Source organism: Patiria miniata, unplaced genomic scaffold (genome assembly GCF_015706575.1).
Source record: "Patiria miniata isolate m_02_andy unplaced genomic scaffold, ASM1570657v1 HiC_scaffold_11, whole genome shotgun sequence".
In the NCBI taxonomy this organism is placed as follows: domain Eukaryota; kingdom Metazoa; phylum Echinodermata; class Asteroidea; order Valvatida; family Asterinidae; genus Patiria; species Patiria miniata.
This window is the reverse complement of record NW_024037049.1, coordinates 1,112,551-1,131,509: the sequence shown is the minus strand read 5'-3', so window position 1 is coordinate 1,131,509 and position 18,959 is coordinate 1,112,551. Positions and strand designations below refer to the sequence as shown.

At 38.7% G+C, this 18,959-nt stretch overlaps 1 long non-coding RNA gene across 1 annotated transcript; it reads left to right on the top strand.

The window, feature by feature from the left end:
* Window positions 1-9,713: 9,713 nt before the first annotated feature.
* On the top strand, window positions 9,714-18,227 carry LOC119741503. Its single transcript, XR_005272739.1, has 2 exons — window positions 9,714-9,880; window positions 16,664-18,227. It is a non-coding gene; the product is annotated as an uncharacterized LOC119741503 (long non-coding RNA).
* The last annotated feature ends 732 nt before the right edge of the window (window positions 18,228-18,959 follow it).

Below are 18,959 nucleotides of genomic sequence, written 5' to 3'. Positions count from 1 at the left end.
TCGCCTAAATATTGGTGTATATCATGACCTTGACCCACTTAAGACGTGTGCAAAGTTTTAGGCGAATGACGTCATCAGACCGGAAGTTATAATAAAAAGACCCTTTTCATTTGAAAATTCCTGAAAAATCAACCATGGCAGTTTTTATGTTAATTTTTACTTTAATTGTCGATTTAATGGTAGGTCGAAAACATTTCAAAGCTTCGAGGCAATAAGCAAACTTGGACATGCCCTGCGCACACTTAAAACTTCAGGTTGACAATACCTCTGCTTTAAAACATGCACAGAACGTCTATATGTACATACACGTACGTTACGCACATACATCGTATGTCAGTCAGCCTGCAGAGCACGTGTTGCCGAGGTCAAATCCTGTCCACATCACAGTGACCGTTTTAGCCGATTTTCGGCTAACTTTGACAGATTTTATGTTCATGCGTGCGCATAGTCAGGGATGTATAATAAAAAATCATAATGCCGAAAAGCCCTATGTTACGTATTTAAAGGTGCAGTTTTTCTGCAGTGGGATTTTCCACAAGTCTTTTCCTATACACAGTGGCGTAGCCACCGGGGGGGGGGCGTGGGGGGGGGGCGACCGCCCCCCCCATGAAACCTTGTCGCCCCCCAGTCGCCCCCCCCCCCCCCCCCCCACTGAGATTTTGAGTTTTTAAAAAAATTATCATTGATCTACATGACGCCATGGCCCTATTATGTACTACAATGTATCTTTTGCTTAGAAAATATTGGTTAAAGTGGTCAGAAATTGCCTCAGATAGCACCACAGAGCATTTAGAATCCAAAAAATTTCGGGGCTCTTAAACGGGCCCCGAACCCCACGCCTATAGCTCAGAATTCTGGTAGCTGATTCAATGACTCCAACCTCGAAAACAATGTTCACAAAATTTTCTTATGCCTTTAGCTGAGAAAACCACGAAACCATGTTTAAATTATTATCTTTTGTGCTAAGATAATTATTGGTTAAAGTGGTAAGAAATTGCCTCAGATCACACCACAGAGCATCGAAAATCCAATTTTTTTCGGGGCCCTTAAGCGGGCCCCGAACCCCACGCCAATAGCTCAGAATACCAATAGCTGATTCAATGTCTCCAACCTCGAAAACGATGTTCAAATAATTATCTTTTGCCAAGAAAATATTAGTTAAAGCAAGGAGGAAAGTCGTAAGAAATTGCTTCAAATCACACCACAGAACATCTAGAATCCAATTTTTTTCGGGGCCCTTAAGCGGGCCCCGAACCCCACGCCGAACCCCTTCGCGCTTCGCGCTCGCATCAGTTATGATCAAGGTATGTCCCCCCCCCACTTTTGAGAAGCGATTGACGCCCCTGCTTGACGCCCCCCCATGAAATGTTCAAGCACCCCCCCCCACTGAAAAATTCCTGGCTACGCCACTGCCTATACAACACTGATATCTTACTGAGTAGTTCTGAACTTCAGCCGAGAATTACTATGAGAAGGAAAGAGAAATCGTATTTTTATCGCGCTGTCATTCGATTGAACATATTCCTAAGGGTCAGAATATCAAGTAATATTTCATAAAAATGTTTCAGTTCAAAAGGCAAATTACAAATTTAAAGGTGCAATTTTTTGCAGTGGGATTTTCTTTAGCCCCTTAACTTTGTACACGTGTTAGCCCATTGACTTTGTACACGTTTTCAAGCCACCATTTCTATAACTTGGCGATCTGGAATCGTCATCAATGTTACAACCAAGGAAGACCCTCATACAAAAATTATGCCAAGACTATGACGTCATGATGACGTCATCACCTAATTTTTTTAAATTTATTTTTGAAAATTTACTTGCATATTATAAAGTCCTATATCTACAGAACTGTAAGTCTGATTGGGTTGAAACTTGGTATGTGGCTAGACTGGGATGTGTTATAGGTAAAAAAAAAATTAGGTGACACCATGATGACGTCATCCGGAGATTTTATATGAATATTCGAAGTTTTTGACCTTTTAGCCATATCTCATGAACGTAACATGCAAAATTCAAAATTCTTTGTGTATTTGGTCTGTTAGGTAAAAGGTATTTGCACAAAATTTAGAAAAAAAATATCTGACATCATTATGACGTCATAAAAATGCGATTTTTAAAAATACATATAGGGAAAGGTCTGGCTGTCATGAAACTTAGTGGGTAGGTAAATAATGGTACTAGTATACAAAGTTTAAAGTGACGTCACGATGACGTCATCGTTTGGTTTTTATAATTTTTAGATATTTATAATTTTATTCTGCTTCCACAAATTGCACACTTTCTTTCATCGGATTGATATTAACTTGGTTCAAACCAAAATAACAATGACAAAATGTGCATTGAGAAGGGTCTTAAGGATGACGTCATTGCAGGGCAAGTGACATCATTTGATAAAATTATACTTAAGGAATTATTCTAAGCGTTTTGAACAACTTTTAAATGCATGAAGCACTCTGAAAAGTGACTGCAGAAGGACAAACGAAACTAGAGGTCTATGTCTGTTTGCAACAGAACATAGGGCTTTTCCGCATTATGATTTTTTTTAATCAATAATATTCCCTGAATATGCATGAACATAAAATCTGTCAACGTTAGCCGAAACATCGGCTAAAACGGTCAATGTGGACAGGATTCGACCTCGGCAATACGATGTATGTGCGTGTGTACAAGGTCTTTGCTTGGACAAAGAGTGATCTAAATAAATTACTGGCAAAGAGTCGAAACGCACTTTGAAAATCGACAATTTTTTTTTAAATTTTTGATGACGTCATCGTGACGTCACTTCGAACTTTGCATACTAGTATGATTAACTACCTACCCACCAAGTTTTATGACAATTGGACCTTTCCTTATATGAGTTTTGAAAAATTGCATTTTGATGACGTCATGATGACGTCACACAGTTTTCAAGTTTTGTGCGAATAGCTATTACATAACAGACCAAATGCAAAAAAGAATTTTGCATTTTGCATGTTGCGTTCGGGAGATATGGCTAAAATATACAAAAAAATAAATATTCATATAAAATCTCAGGATGACGTCATCATGACGTTACCTCATTTTTAATCTATAACACATCCTGGTATAGCCACATACCAAGTTTCAACCCAATCGGACTTACATTTCTGTAGATATAAGACTTCACAATATGTACGTAAATTTTCAAAAATCAATACAAAAAATAGGTGATGACGTCATCGTGACGTCATGGTCTTGGCATAATTTTTGTATGAGGGTCTTCCTTGGCTGTTACTTTGATGACGATTCCAGAACGCCAAGTGATGGCTTGAAAACGTATACAAAGTCAATGGGTTAAAATCCCACAGCAGAGAAACTGCACCTTTAAATACGTAATTTGCCTTTAAACTGAAACCTTTTTATAAAATATTACTTGATATTCTGACTCTTGGGAATATTTTCAATCAAATGGCAAACGTTAAAAAATACGATTTCTTTTTCATTCTCATAGTAATTCTCGGCCGAAGTTCAGAACTACTTAATAAGATATATCAGTGTTGTATAGGGAAAGACTCGTGGAGAAAGCTGTGTACAAAGTCTATGAGAAAAATTAATTATTCATAAATCCATAATAAATCACTTGATGACATCACCATGACGACACTCCTTGGGACACATCTTGGCTATAGGGACTATGCTTATGCCAACTTTCAATGATATCTGACAAAGATTAATGCCAAGGTGCTATAATACGTCTCTGTCTATGCGCATGCATGAACATAAAATCTGTCAAAGTTAGCCGAAAATCGGCTAAAACGGTCAATGTGGACAGGATTTGACCTCGGCAACACGTGCGCTGCAGGCTGACTGACATACAATGTATGTGCCTATGTACAACGTACGTGCATGTACATGTACATTGTGGACGTCCTGCCTTAGCATGTTTTGAAGCAGAGGTATTGTCAACGAGAAGTTTTAAGCGTGCGCAGGGTATGTTCGAGTTCGCTTATCGCCTCGAAACTTTGAATTTTTTTAGACCTACCCTTAAATCGACAATTAAAGTAAAAACTAACATAAAAACTGCCACGGTTGATTTTTCAGGAATTTTCAAAATGAAAAAGGCTCTTTTTATTATAACTTCCGGTCTGATGACGTCATTCGCCTAAAACTTAGCACATGTTGTAAGTGGGTCAAGGTCATTATATACACCATTATTTAGGCGTTTCCGACAACCTTCGCCACAGACATCTATTCAAAATACATTTTTGCAAATTTTCAACCTGTCGCTAGAGGGCGCTCGAATATTGCATGACGTCATTGGTAGATGATTTGAAGAATACTTTTAGCCAAGACACTAACACCGTTAAAAACAAGTTCATATCTATTACCATTTTCAAATAATAAGCCACTTCCGGTTTTGGCCTTTTTCGACCGGAAGCAAGGGTCACGTGATTTCACGCACACTGAATGAAATAAAGACCTCAACCTACTCTACCATTTGCCGGCAACAGAATGCTGCGGACGCGTACGGTTGATTTCTTATGCATTTTTAAATATTAAAAGTGTCACAATTTAACTGCCTATAAATACACACCGGATGACGTCATCATGACGTCATCATTACACAAAGTTGTTTGAATAAGGGTCTTTGCTTGGACAAAGATTGGTGTAAATAAATTACTGGCAAAGTCAAAAATGCCCTTTGAAAATCGATAATTTTTTTTTAATTTCTGTGTACAAAGTCTATGGGAAAAATTAAATATTCAAAAATCTATAATAAATTAGTCAATGACGTCACCATGACGTCAATCTTCGGGACACATCTTTGCTATAGGGACTATGCTTATGCAAACTTTGAATGATGTCTGACAAAGATTAATGCCAAAAGTGGCACTGAGAAAAAACGTGCACAAAGTCTATGGGGTTTTGGCGACAAAAAGAAGAAGGAAAAAAAAAAAAAATGAGAACAAAAACAAAGGCTTTTCCGCACTATGCGGAAAAGCCAACAAATATTTGTAAAATGCGAAAAAGCCCTGTGCTCTGTTTGCAAACAGACATACAGCTCTAGTTTTTCTTTTTAGCTGTTTCGGTGAAAAACAGCTCTTGTTTTCGTTAAGATTTTTGGCTTTTTTGCAATTTTGCGAAAAAGCCTTTCTTTCTGTTCTCATTTTTTTTTTTTCATCTTCATCTTCTCTCTTCTTTCTTCTTTTTGTCGCCTAAACCCCATAGACTTTGTGCACGTTTTTTCTGGCCTCCACTTTTGGCATTAATCTTTGTCATACATCATTCTAAGTTTGCATAAGCATAGTCCCTATAGCAAAGATGTGTCCCGAAGATTGACGTCATGGTGACGTCATCGACTAATTTATTATAGATTTTTGAATATTTAATTTTTCCCATAGACTTTGTACACAGAAATTTAGAAAAAATTGTCGATATTCAAAGGGCATTTTTGACTCTTTGCCAGTAATTCATTGCACCAATCTTTGTCCAAGCAAAGACCCTAATTCAAACAACATTGTGTAATGATGACGTCATGATGACGTCATCAGGTGTGTATTGATAGGCAAATAAATTGTGACACTCTTAATATTTAAAAATGCATAAGAAATCAACCGTACGCATCCGCAGCATTAACGGTGATAGTCACTTGGCTGATAGTATTCTTCGAATCATCTACCGATGACGTCATGCAATCTTCGAGCGCCCTCTAGTGACAGGTTGAAAATTTTCAAAAATGTATTTTGAATAGATGTCTGTGGCGAAGTTTGTCGGAATCGCCTAAATATTGGTGAATATGATGACCTTGTCCCCCTTAAGACGTGCGCGAAGTTTTGGGCGTATGACGTCATCAGACCGGAAGTTATAATGAAAAGAACCTTTTTCCTTTGAAAATCCCTGAAAAATCAACCATGGCAGTTTTTATATTAGTTTTTACTCAATATGTCAGTCAGCCCGCAGCGCACGTGTTGCTGAGGTCAAATCCTGTCCTCAGTGACCGTTAAACCGATTTTCGGCTAACTTTGACAGATTTTATGTTCATGCATAGTCAGGGACGTGTTATTGATAAAAAAAAAAATCATAATGCGGAAAAGCCCTATGTTCTGTTGCAAACAGACATAGATCTCTAGTTTTTTTCTTCTTCGTCTTCTTTTTGTCGCCTAAATGCCATAGACTTTGTACACATTTTTTTCTCAGTGCCACTTTTGGCATTAATCTTTGTCATACATCATTCAAAGTTACCACAGGCATAGCCCCTATAGCAAAGTTGTGTCCCAAAAAGTGATGTCATGGTGACGTCATCATGGGTCACGTGACGTCATTTTAAATGTGCATATTGTAAAGTGCTATATCTACAGAACTGTAAGTCTGATTGGGTTGAAACTTGGTATGTAGGTAGACCGGGATGTATTATAGATGAAAATTGAAGTGACGTCATGATGATGTCATCATGTGATTTTAAATTTATTTTTTGATTTTTGGACCTTTAGGCCATATCTCACAAACGCAACATGCAAAATTCAAAATTCTTTTCGTATTAGGTAACAGGTATATGCACAAACTTTTGAAAAATGTGTGACGCCATCCTGCCGTCATGAAAAATGTGATGTTTTAAAACACATGTAAGGGAAAGTTTGATCACCATGAAACTTGGTGGATAGCTAGATAATGGTACTAGTATGCAAATTCCAAAAAGACGTCAACATGACATCATCGGTTGATTTTTTAATGATTTTTTTTATATTTCCAATTTAAAGTGCATATTGAAAAGTCTAGAGAACTGTAAGTCCGATTGGGTTGAAACTTGTATGTATAGACTGGGATGAGTTAAAGGTGAAATTGAAGTGACGTCAACATGACGTTATCGTGTGATTTTATATGATTTTTTAAATTTTTGGACCTTTAAGGCATATCTCACGAACGCAGCATGCTAAATTTTTCTCGTATTATGTTTGTTAGGTAATAGGTATATGCACAAAATTTTGAAAAATGTGTGACGTCATCATAATGTCATCATGTCATGACGTCATCAAAAAAAAAAAACATGCAATTTTAAAAACACATATAAGGGAATGTTTGATCGCCATGAAACTTGGTGGATAGCTAGATAATGGTACTAGTATGCAAAATCCGAAAAGACGTCACCATGACGTCATTGGTTGATTTTTTTATGATTTTTTTTTCATATTTATAATTGCATTCTGCTTCCAAAATTTAACACTTTTTTTATTGGATTGACTTCAACCTCAGTACAAACCAAGACCACAATGCAAAAAATGAGCATTGACAAGTGTAATCAAGATGATGCCATCGTAGGGCATGTGGTGCTATCATAAAGATGCATTTTTTAAAGTCTCATATTGAGAAAACTATCAGTCCGAATGGGTCAAAATTGCGTACCAAGGTAGTCCTACACGTCAGATTAATATGGATTTATTTCTTTTGGAAGGATATATCTCACAGACGCTACATGCTAAATTTAAAAATTATTGTACCGTATTCTTGGAAACGTTGTACATGCATAGTCTGGGATGTGTTTTTGATAAAAAAAAAAATAGTGCGGAAAAGCCCTATGTTCTGTTGCAAACAGACATAGATCTCTAGTTGTGTTTGTTTTAATGTTGCTGGATATCGCAGACTTCCGGTCTGACCCGGCAATTGTTTTGAGGTGTTCTTTCAATCTGGTACCCTGTTTCTTCGATGCAGTCCGCGTCTAATGTAAATGTTGGGTCATTCCGTGTCAAATCACCCCAAAATAATTAAAATTTAAACTCCACCCCCTTCAAATCAATTCATATTTAATTTATAGGGTAATTAAGGCTGAAAAATCTGAAATTTTAAGTTATAGCGCCATCGGACAGACGCTTTTCGCGCTACTGCCCGCCATTTTTTGGCAATTTCGGTCAAAATGGGCATGGCCACCAAGTTCCAAATGACCATATTTCCATAACCTGTGGGCCAATATGTTCATCTTTGTTTCTTTTGAAAGCTTACATCATAAGAAATCCAAGTTTACCATTATTTTTCATATTGGAGTAATTCATATTGGAGTAATATTGAAGTATGAACCTTTTGACCTTTACTTTGACCTTGAATTTGACCTTGTGGATCACCCGACCTTGAGACGAACTTGGATGAAAATTATACCCCACCAAGTTTTCTACAAAATATCCAAAAATAGGGATATCACATTTTGCAACACACATGCCAACTTTGACATGGGCTAGAAACCAAACTAAAATTATTATACCCCCAATTTTTTGATATTTTGTAGAAAACATGGTGGGGTATATTTTCATCGAAGTTCGTCTCAAGGTCACGTGATGCACAAGGTCAAAGTAAAGGTCAAAGTAAAGGTCAAAAGGTCATCATACTTCAAATTACTCCGACAAGAAAAGTAAGGGTAAATTTGAATTCCTTATGATGTTACCTTTCCTAAGCAACTTAGCCTTGGTCAAGGCGCTAGTTGTTATTCATCCAGCTGAAGCCGCGGTAAACGATATCTTTGCTAGCGCTATGCATGCAGTCATATGTCTATGCATGCAGTGCATTAAAAATACAGCGCGAACAGCGACCTCACGCGGCCACTATTTTTATGCAAATCAGTTGGACCCAATCTAGTGCCTTGGTTCAATCATCCATGTGAGGTTTTGGGGGTGGTGCTCATTATGTTAATAGCCTTAGCTGACCTTAAATGTCGTTTTCTTATTGGTCGATCGTTGTGTGGAAACTTGCATAGTGAAACGTGGCACCGTACATAATCCATACACGTACACGTTGTGTGTCTCTGCCCACGGCACCAATGCACAAAAACTGTGGTTCCTGTCACGTCCGCAAAAGGCGAATTTCTGCAAATAATTTGATGACGTCCGGATTTACCAAGGTGTGATTGGACACTCCACATATTTGCACCGCCTACACTTATCTGTATTCGCATACGAGGTCGTGCGCTAGAAATCCAGCGCAAAATAAAGAAAAACATAAGCTTTTGCCGACGATTGAACCAAGGCGCTAGATTTGGTCCAACTAATTTGCATAGAAATGGTGGCCACGTGAGGTCGCTGTTCACGCTGTATTTTTAATGCACCGCATGCATAGCGCTAGCGCTAGCGAGGATATCGTTTACCGCGCTACGGCGCGGCCGGGATGAATAACCATTAGCCCCTTGACCAAGGCTATAAGCAACTAAGAACAACAAATTTGGCTCACATGTTATGGAGATGTGGTCATTTGAAAATTGGTGGCCACGCCCATATTGACCAAAATTGCCAAAAAATGGAGGGCGGTAGCACGAAAACCGTTTGTCTGATGGCGCTAAAACTTAAAATTTCAGCTTTTTCAGCCTAAATTAACCCCTCAGACTAAATATAAGCAAATTTAATGGGGGTGGGGTTTAACTCATTGGGTGATTTGACACGGAATGACCCTGTTGTAGATAACACTGCACTTGTTGGCATCAATTCGGTCTTTGGGATGTACATTTTGTACATCATTTTGGATGTTGCCGAATGGTGCGATGGGGTTTGAAAGCATGTCTGAACCTTATATTGCACACACGAAGAACTGCAATAATTGGAATTAGATCTACATGACTGCAATAAACCTGTTTTGCGTAGAATATACTTTGATAAGGAAATTAATTGATAAAAAAGTATGCTCATTTTTATGTTTTACTCAAAGGAAATATTTTTTAAAAAAAGTAAAAGGGAGTTAATTTCAGGATACACATACTGTACGTCTACTGCAACAATCATGAATTTTACTAATACAGATGATATAACTTCTGATGTCCAAGACCCTTCAACAATAGCTGATTTTGAACATGAAGATGATGAAGAGCCACCCGTTAATCCTCTACGATGGTTCGGAATCTTGGTTCCCTCAACACTGAGACAATGCCAATCAGATTTCATAAACGGTAAAACAGTTTTGATTATCTGTTTGATGTAAGCAAATGTGAGACAAATCCTCAATGGAGCATTAAAGTATGTGTCCCCGAGTGTCCCATATTTGGGTATATTTTTGGGTTTTCTCATTTGTTAAAAAGTATATTTTGGCAATTCTACTTACATGTATCCTTACTTTAATAACTTTTTCTAAAGCACATAAAGTTGCAGGCCAGTAAATCGGTCCGAAATTGCCTGCGCCGGCCAAATCACGATTTGCATGCCCTCAAAATCTTCAGTATTTGAGCATGCTGTGGGCCATGAACTTGAGGGTTTGTAAAAAATGTGGATGGAAGCCATGCACAGGACTGTGAACTTGTAGTTCCGTTCAATTTGGATGAAATTGGGTCCCTTAAAGCGCTCTATTTTGCAATGGAGTGTAGGCATCGTTTTTCAACATGGCGATGGGCTTCAGGACTATTTTCAGGGGTGATCATCTTCAAATGGAAATTTCTCCTAAAAGTCATCAGTTAACCCCCCCAAAATTGAAAAGAAAATGAAAGATGATGCAACAAGCTTTAATTTGATGTGTGTCTCGAACGCCTTGGAGAGTTGTGAGCATTTTCCCCGAATTTCTGAAGTGTGAGCATTTACCATTGGGGTCTATGGAAGTTTATTTACTGGTCTGCAACCATAAGTGACTGAATAATTTGAGGACAAAGTAACGATCCAAAATAGAGTTGTTGGCTATTCGTAACAGTTACCGACTTCCAACAGTTGGGTGAAACATTACGTAATCCTCCTTTTAATGATGGCATTCAAATGGCGCGTGATTTCTATTGTGACATTGAAGTGGTGATCATTACGGCGGATCGGCCTTTTAAACAGCAACCCCAGCAATCCTGTGGGTCACTCGGCTTGGAAAACCTTGTCAAAAAAGGGAGTATGGTTAGTTGGAGGATTAAAGTTCTTCAATCCTTTAATTATTTTCATAAGCGGTCATGCCTGTATGAGGCATTCAGCCTTCTTTTTTTCACCACTAAATTTCCGATGTGAACTGATAGCAATACACTATGTTTTAATTTAAAAAAATATAAATGTGAGTAAAATGATACCTTGTTTTCTGTTTTTGAAGTGTGAAAAGTGATCAATAAACAGCCCAGAATGATTTTTTTATATGGGTTTTGATACAAAATATGTAGGCCTACACAATATAGCACGGAAACGCACTCCAGTCAAAGTAAAAATAGATCAGTGTGTTCAAGTAAATCATTGAAAACAATCTCTTCCTTGTCTCGGTTCATAAAATGTTCCGAACAGAGCACTGGGTGAAATCTGATACAGCCCATGATGTAACAGTGGCACGCTTACCTCAAACATGACAATAGCAAATCACACAGAGCCGATACTGGGCCATATAAATGGGAGCAAAACGAGTTGTACCATGTAGTATTTGTGACTAATTGCTAATCATTGAGCTCAAAGCAAATATATATGGATGACGCGGCTATACTGGCCTTGCTTTACAAGACAGCAGACGTATCAAATTATCTCTCTCGCGCGTGTGAAGATAATTTTGGGGACATTTACAGTGCTCTGTTCATTTTATGAACTGAAACAAGGAAGAGATGTTTTTAATGATTAACTTTGAACACCTGCGTCTATTGTTTACTTTGACTGGAGTTACCCGTGCAGATTTTCTCACAATATTTGATGATTCAAGGGAAGTTATAATCATATTCAATTTAATAATCTCAATTTAAAACGGCGCCACCACCAGCAGCAGTGACACCGTGCAATGGAAGTTCTGTTCAACGTGCAATAGAACTTCCATGCATTGTGCGCTGCGCGCCACACACGCTCCATTTGTGGGACCAATAATTCAATGACGTGATCAACCATCCACCAATCAGATGACAGGGATTTATTCAGGTGTTGTATAAAAGAATCTATCTGCCAAGTTTGGTGGTTTGGTCACAATTCCGACCATATGCCACCTGACAATTAACTTCTGATTTCTAAGTTCATTTACATGTACCTTGAAAATTTGATGATAGAAATAAGATTTCTTTAATGTTCTTTTACATGTCAGGAACTGAAGATACAAATGTGAAATGTGGGATTAAAGCACCAAATTTTGTACAATGAAAACACTAAAAAATGGTACAATGTATGTGCCTCTCGCAAGTAGTTGTACCACCGTATCAATCGACACCGGGCCGAGCTCATAACCAGCACTGAGCCCTGGTTTCCACACAGCACCAGAGAGGCCATCAAGGTAGCAGACCAGTAAATAAACTTCCATAGACCCCAATGGTAAATGCTCCCACTTCAAAAATTCGGGAAAAATACTCACAACTCTCCAAGGTGTTCGAGACACACATCAAATTAAAGCTTATTTCATCATCTTTCATTTTCTTTTCAATTTTCGGGGGGTCAACTGATGACTTTGAGGAGAAATTTCCATCTGAAGATGATCACCCCTGAAAATAGTCCTGAAGCCCATCGCCATTTTGAAAAACGATGCCTACACTCCATTGCAAAGTAGAGCGCTTTTAGGGTCCAAGTTACATCAAAATTACACAGAACTGCAAGCTCCCAGTCCTGTGCACGGTTTCCACCCATATTTTTTACAAACCCTCAAGTTCATGGCCCAAAGCATGCTCAAATACCGAAGATTTTGAGGGCATGCAAATCGTGATTTGGCCGGCGCAGGCAATTTCGGACCGATTTACTGGTCTGCACCCTATAAAGAAGCGAGGTTTTGAAAAATTTCTCCAAACCACTTGTACGGCACGAGGAAGGATGGATGACTCGTATTTCATCAAAAAATTGCGAGAAAAAAATCTCTGACTGCGATTTCTGGCCTGAAAACAAGCCCTCTGTTTGCGGCTACCTTACTGTAGGGCGCCCCCAACGGGCGTTAATTGAGTTTTTGCTCCTTCCGACCCCAAATTACCCCCCCCCCCTTGTTCGCTCGAATTGCTGTGATCGGAGGACGGTCCATCGGCCCTATGCAGATTTTGGGCGCATTTGTTGCGGAACCGCCATTGGTGACCCCTTTTGAAACGCTGCTCCCCCCCCCAGGTTCCGCCCCCCTGAAAAAAAAACACTCCGCAAACATTTGACAACAAACGATGGAAGGCGCCATTTTGAAACTATAGGTAGCAGACCAGTAAATAAACTTCCATAGACCCCAATGGTAAATGCTCCCACTTCAAAAATTCGGGAAAAATACTCACAACTCTCCAAGGTGTTCGAGACACACATCAAATTAAAGCTTATTTCATCATCTTTCATTTTCTTTTCAATTTTCGGGGGGTCAACTGATGACTTTGAGGAGAAATTTCCATCTGAAGATGATCACCCCTGAAAATAGTCCTGAAGCCCATCGCCATTTTGAAAAACGATGCCTACACTCCATTGCAAAGTAGAGCGCTTTTAGGGTCCAAGTTACATCAAAATTACACAGAACTGCAAGCTCCCAGTCCTGTGCACGGTTTCCACCCATATTTTTTACAAACCCTCAAGTTCATGGCCCAAAGCATGCTCAAATACCGAAGATTTTGAGGGCATGCAAATCGTGATTTGGCCGGCGCAGGCAATTTCGGACCGATTTACTGGTCTGCACCCTATAAAGAAGCGAGGTTTTGAAAAATTTCTCCAAACCACTTGTACGGCACGAGGAAGGATGGATGACTCGTATTTCATCAAAAAATTGCGAGAAAAAAATCTCTGACTGCGATTTCTGGCCTGAAAACAAGCCCTCTGTTTGCGGCTACCTTACTGTAGGGCGCCCCCAACGGGCGTTAATTGAGTTTTTGCTCCTTCCGACCCCAAATTACCCCCCCCCCCCCTTGTTCGCTCGAATTGCTGTGATCGGAGGACGGTCCATCGGCCCTATGCAGATTTTGGGCGCATTTGTTGCGGAACCGCCATTGGTGACCCCTTTTGAAACGCTGCTCCCCCCCCCCCAGGTTCCGCCCCCCTGAAAAAAAAACACTCCGCAAACATTTGACAACAAACGATGGAAGGCGCCATTTTGAAACTATAGGTAGCAGACCAGTAAATAAACTTCCATAGACCCCAATGGTAAATGCTCCCACTTCAAAAATTCGGGAAAAATACTCACAACTCTCCAAGGTGTTCGAGACACACATCAAATTAAAGCTTATTTCATCATCTTTCATTTTCTTTTCAATTTTCGGGGGGTCAACTGATGACTTTGAGGAGAAATTTCCATCTGAAGATGATCACCCCTGAAAATAGTCCTGAAGCCCATCGCCATTTTGAAAAACGATGCCTACACTCCATTGCAAAGTAGAGCGCTTTTAGGGTCCAAGTTACATCAAAATTACACAGAACTGCAAGCTCCCAGTCCTGTGCACGGTTTCCACCAATATTTTTTACAAACCCTCAAGTTCATGGCCCACAGCATGCTCAAATACCGAAGATTTTGAGGGCATGCAAATCGTGATTTGGCCGGCGCAGGCAATTTCGGACCGATTTACTGGTCTGCACCCTATCAAACTCTTCAAACAAGACATGGTACCCCAGGTTTTCAGTTCTTCCATTAGCGAAATCTTGCACCCCATCCTCTCTAGGCAGTCCAATTAGTCTCCTATACCCAATGACAACTTGGTTCCCCCATCCTAATCAGCCTGTGGGTCTCCTATACCCTTGGCAACCTCCCTCCTCACTCCTTTCCACCTCTGATCATTTCACATCCCCTGCCCCAGCCTGGTTTCCACAATTGCATCCCTCACACCTTCACGTTTCACCGCTTCTAGTTCTATTGCATAACCACCCTTCACTGTTGGAATCCCTCAGTCTCCTGATGATGGGCAGAGCATACCATCCGAAATGTTCAGTTTCCCCGGTTCTTGTCAGTGCCTCACAAACTCACAAAAGAGATTTGTTAAATGGTGCAACCATAAACTTTATATGTAAAACTGTAAGTAGCCAGTATTTTCAGTCCCTGACATGTTAAAGCTGGAGTCCATCATTTGCAGCTATCCAAAAAGTGACTGGCGTAATTATTGTTGAAAAACATACTTGGTTGAAAGATAGTAAGAAGACTAAACTCCCTGTGAAATTTTTCTCTCTGGCAAGCTGTCATTTTGAAGAAATCAACGAAAGAAGGCCTTTCCAACGGTGCGTCTCAAGAAGCACCATTGGAAATTTCCATTAGTAGTTCGTTTTTTTTATTCGGCGAAGCGCGCGCAAGCGTTGACACAACGCACACGCAGTTGCTATAATTCGTTGGATCAGTGCGCGACATTGCGTAGCTGCAATCGGCTCAGTGAGAACGTGTCTCGGACACTGAATTCAGGCCCAATTCAAAACATGATTCAGCAACTTTTGATTTGAAATCGAGATTCTAGAATGTTGTTGTTCTCAAAATGAACAGCTGAAGCTGAGCTGAAACTTCATCAGGCTAATTGTTCATGACCCTTGTTTAGATTTAGAGCACTTTTGTTGCTTCAAACGAACAAAATGCACAAATTACAAATGATGGACTATATCTTTAAAGAATGTGCCACTGTGGGTCAGGCAGTCAAAAAATGACCAATTAGACTACGACTGTTGGTCAGGTGACTTTACAACTGGCCTGATCTGTTATAGCAGTCCTACTTGATGACATGCCATGTGAAAATGTATACAAATCAGTGGTTCCCAAGGATCAGGGTATGGTTTTGTCACTGTAAAAGTGGCTGCATATACACTTTTCTGTAAAATAATTTCTGCTTTGCAGATCAGACACCAAGTACCTTGACCTGCTAATATTTTCCCCCTATATCCAAAACCAAAATCAAACTTGAAAATGCATGTTGGCCTACATATCCTCATTCAGAAAGTCAACAAAACCAACAGGGACAAGTGGTGTGTTCTGAAGTAGGAATTGCATGTTAGTTTGATCTGACAAAAGTAAGATTACCCTAGCTAATAAACACTCTCAGCGGCATTGTACTTATACTATACAGGGTGGTTAAAAAAAAAAACACCCACTTTTGACAGCGATTTCCACCTACTTAATGAACTTATTTTAATTATTTGTTCACATAGTAGTAAAGTATAGGCTTTTAATCATGCAGGGTGAAAAAAGCTTAGTAAAAGTCGCAAAAATACTGATATTATGCTAATTTGAATACAAGTCACCAAAATCAGTCTTGTCCACGGGTTATTTTATGTAAATTTAACGTTTTCGTAGTTCATAAAACTTAAAAAACCTTCTTACCAAAAAATATTTTGCCCTGGTAACTTTTATTGAAGCTGTCCAATTATTCATGTCAGTGTTAAGATCATCTCCTCAATGAGCTGTCGACTTAAGTTCATTGTTGCATAACATTACACATAACAATCAAATGTCATGCCCTTTCAAATGAAGCTCCAATGGCTGAGCTCAGTCAAGCGAAGGCAATGTATACCTCCATGGACAAACAGGTTTCGCACATGAAATGTTCAAATTAGCATAGCTCATCGACAAAATAAGCAAATGCAATGATTTTTTCATCACAATTGCTTAAAAGCCAGTACTTTAATAGCTACTAATCAACAGTTAAAAATGATTTTTAGAAATAGGTGAAAATTGCTGTCAAGAGTAGGTGGCCTTTTTTTCTTAACCACCCTGTATGTGGCATGCATGTCTGTCCGTACATGTTTATGTCCGTGTTTACTTAGATTTATCAAAACTTCCAATGACCGATTCAAAAACTTTTGTCAGTTACCATTGACAAACTTTATCCAAGAAAAGTTATCCTTGGGTTAGAGTATAATTAGTATTAAAGTTTGTAAATATTGATATTTCCCAACAGCCATTCAAGAATGTGCACATCTTGCAAGTCTGGAGAAGCAACTTCCTGTTATTAGAGACCAGTACATCAGTTTACAGAAGAAAATGAAACAAGAGGTTTTATCTTGTGACATTAATGAAATGGTGAGCAACTAGGTTTTTCGGTTGCTTGGATTTGTCAAGCTGCTTTTTTTCCCCCACAAGGGCATATTTGAAGAGATTCTTGGCACTGATCCGTTCTATTATTTACATAAACCGAAGATAAGGCCCAATGAAAAAGCAAGAGGACAAAATTAGATGAGACGATTATGAACAAGTTTACCAAAAGGACAGTCTTCTTTATTTCTTTCTTTTTTTTACTTCAAGCGAATTTGAATCCTTGATCCTGATTGGTCAATCTGTGGCAACAACATTGTCGCACATTGTATTGTGCTATTCCTACTGCATGCACACTTGAATAGGATAATTGATGCAAGTTATGTCCAGTGTACAGGTTCCATTTTAACTATGCATTCAAGTTTGCTTGAAGATAAAATTGTTACCCCACTTGCACTCGTGTTCCACGGAAACTGTTGTGTGTCTGTGTTCCTTAGGCCTTGGGCCTTGCGGCACATTGGACACAGACACACTACATTCCTCTGTGTTCCACTCATGCGTGTGGGATAACTAATAGTGTAGGTTTTCAAAGGCAGACCAATGACACAATTTTAATGTTAAGAGTCCAAATCTAAATCTCTTACATTTGCTCTTTGATCCCCCCCCCCCACCATTTGGCAGACTTCATTCAAGTGTAGATCCAAAATCACAAGGTTGGAGCACCAACCTTTGGATTGAACTATATCCCAGGATAAAGATTTTGCGAGAATTATGTTATCAACATGGGTTCACTTTTTTGTAACGACCATTGAAATGGGTTTTTCTTTTTTGTTATTGCCTTTTTTGCTTTGGGAATGCCTTTTAAATGATGGTCTTTGTTTTTTTATGGTAAAACAATCAAAAACAGAAAAGTAACATCAGGTCAAGAGAATTTACTTTAGTCATAGTTCTATCTTAAACGTAATCCTATGCCCACATATATTTTTTGTCTCAATAGTCTTTATACACATCTTGAGTTTTGGGATAAAATAGTTGGGATAAAAAGGCAATTGTGGCATAAACAAAAATACATGCTAGAGTAATGGTCAGACCTGGGCTGGACTCTCAGCTAGTAGTCTGGGAGCCCAGCAAGGTTAATAATGATAACTTTGAAGACAAAACAAATTCATATCTTAATTAAATTAAGTGAAGTGAAAAGGATTACGTGCTGAAATAGGTTATTCCACATAAGAGCAATATACTTTGTATACAATTTACAATATTTGATCAAACTCCAATCTAGAAGTCTGCAATTAAGTGCAAATGCTAAATTTAGAAGGTCACCAAGGATTTTTAACACCAATAATTAGAATGTCAAGTACAACCTTAGTTGAGCTATTTGTGGATTAAACAGTTTCCAGACCAATGCCTGATGTTAAATACTAGGTAGATCAAAAAAAAAATGAATGGGGAATTTGTTTTAATGCACAATAAAGAAAGTTTACAAGTTACAATATGTGTTACTTATCATTATTTCTTATCAAAATTTATTGGAAAGGAAAATTACCAATAATTTTTTTTCTTCAAAATTAACAGGACACATATTTGTCCTATCATGTAATCTCCAAGATGTAGTAGTCCACCAACCAGTTATGTAGTGCTTGATTCTCAGCCTTGGCCCGAAGGCTTGATTTTAGGGCCTTGAGGGCAAAAGCCTTGGCCTTGTGGATAAATGTCTTGCCATTTTTTAGTCAAGGCTAAAAAAACTACAATAATAAATTGGAAAGAAATTTTACCAAACCCCAATGCAAATTGTATCTTTGATGAAATACGAGTTTATATGACTTGTGGAAAAATAATATAGCACGGTGACATTAATAATAATAATAATAATAACGGAAATTTATACCGCGCCATTATCCGCCATAAATGACGCTCATGGCGCAAACAAAAATTATATCAAATCAGAAATAACAAAACAATTAAATTTAACTAAACAAGAATATTCTGAGTGGTCTGAAACAAATAGGTCTTTAGGGCAACTTTAAATTCAGAAAGCGATGAGATATTGCGAATGGCGAGGGGTAGTTTGTTCCAAAGATGAGGACCTGCATGAGAAAATGATCGATCACCCCAAGATTTGTGAGTGTGAGGGACAACCAGCAAAGAAGCATCAGAAGATCTCAATCGCCTGGATGGGTTGTTTGGAGTTAATAGGTCTATGTTGTATTCAGGAGCTGAAT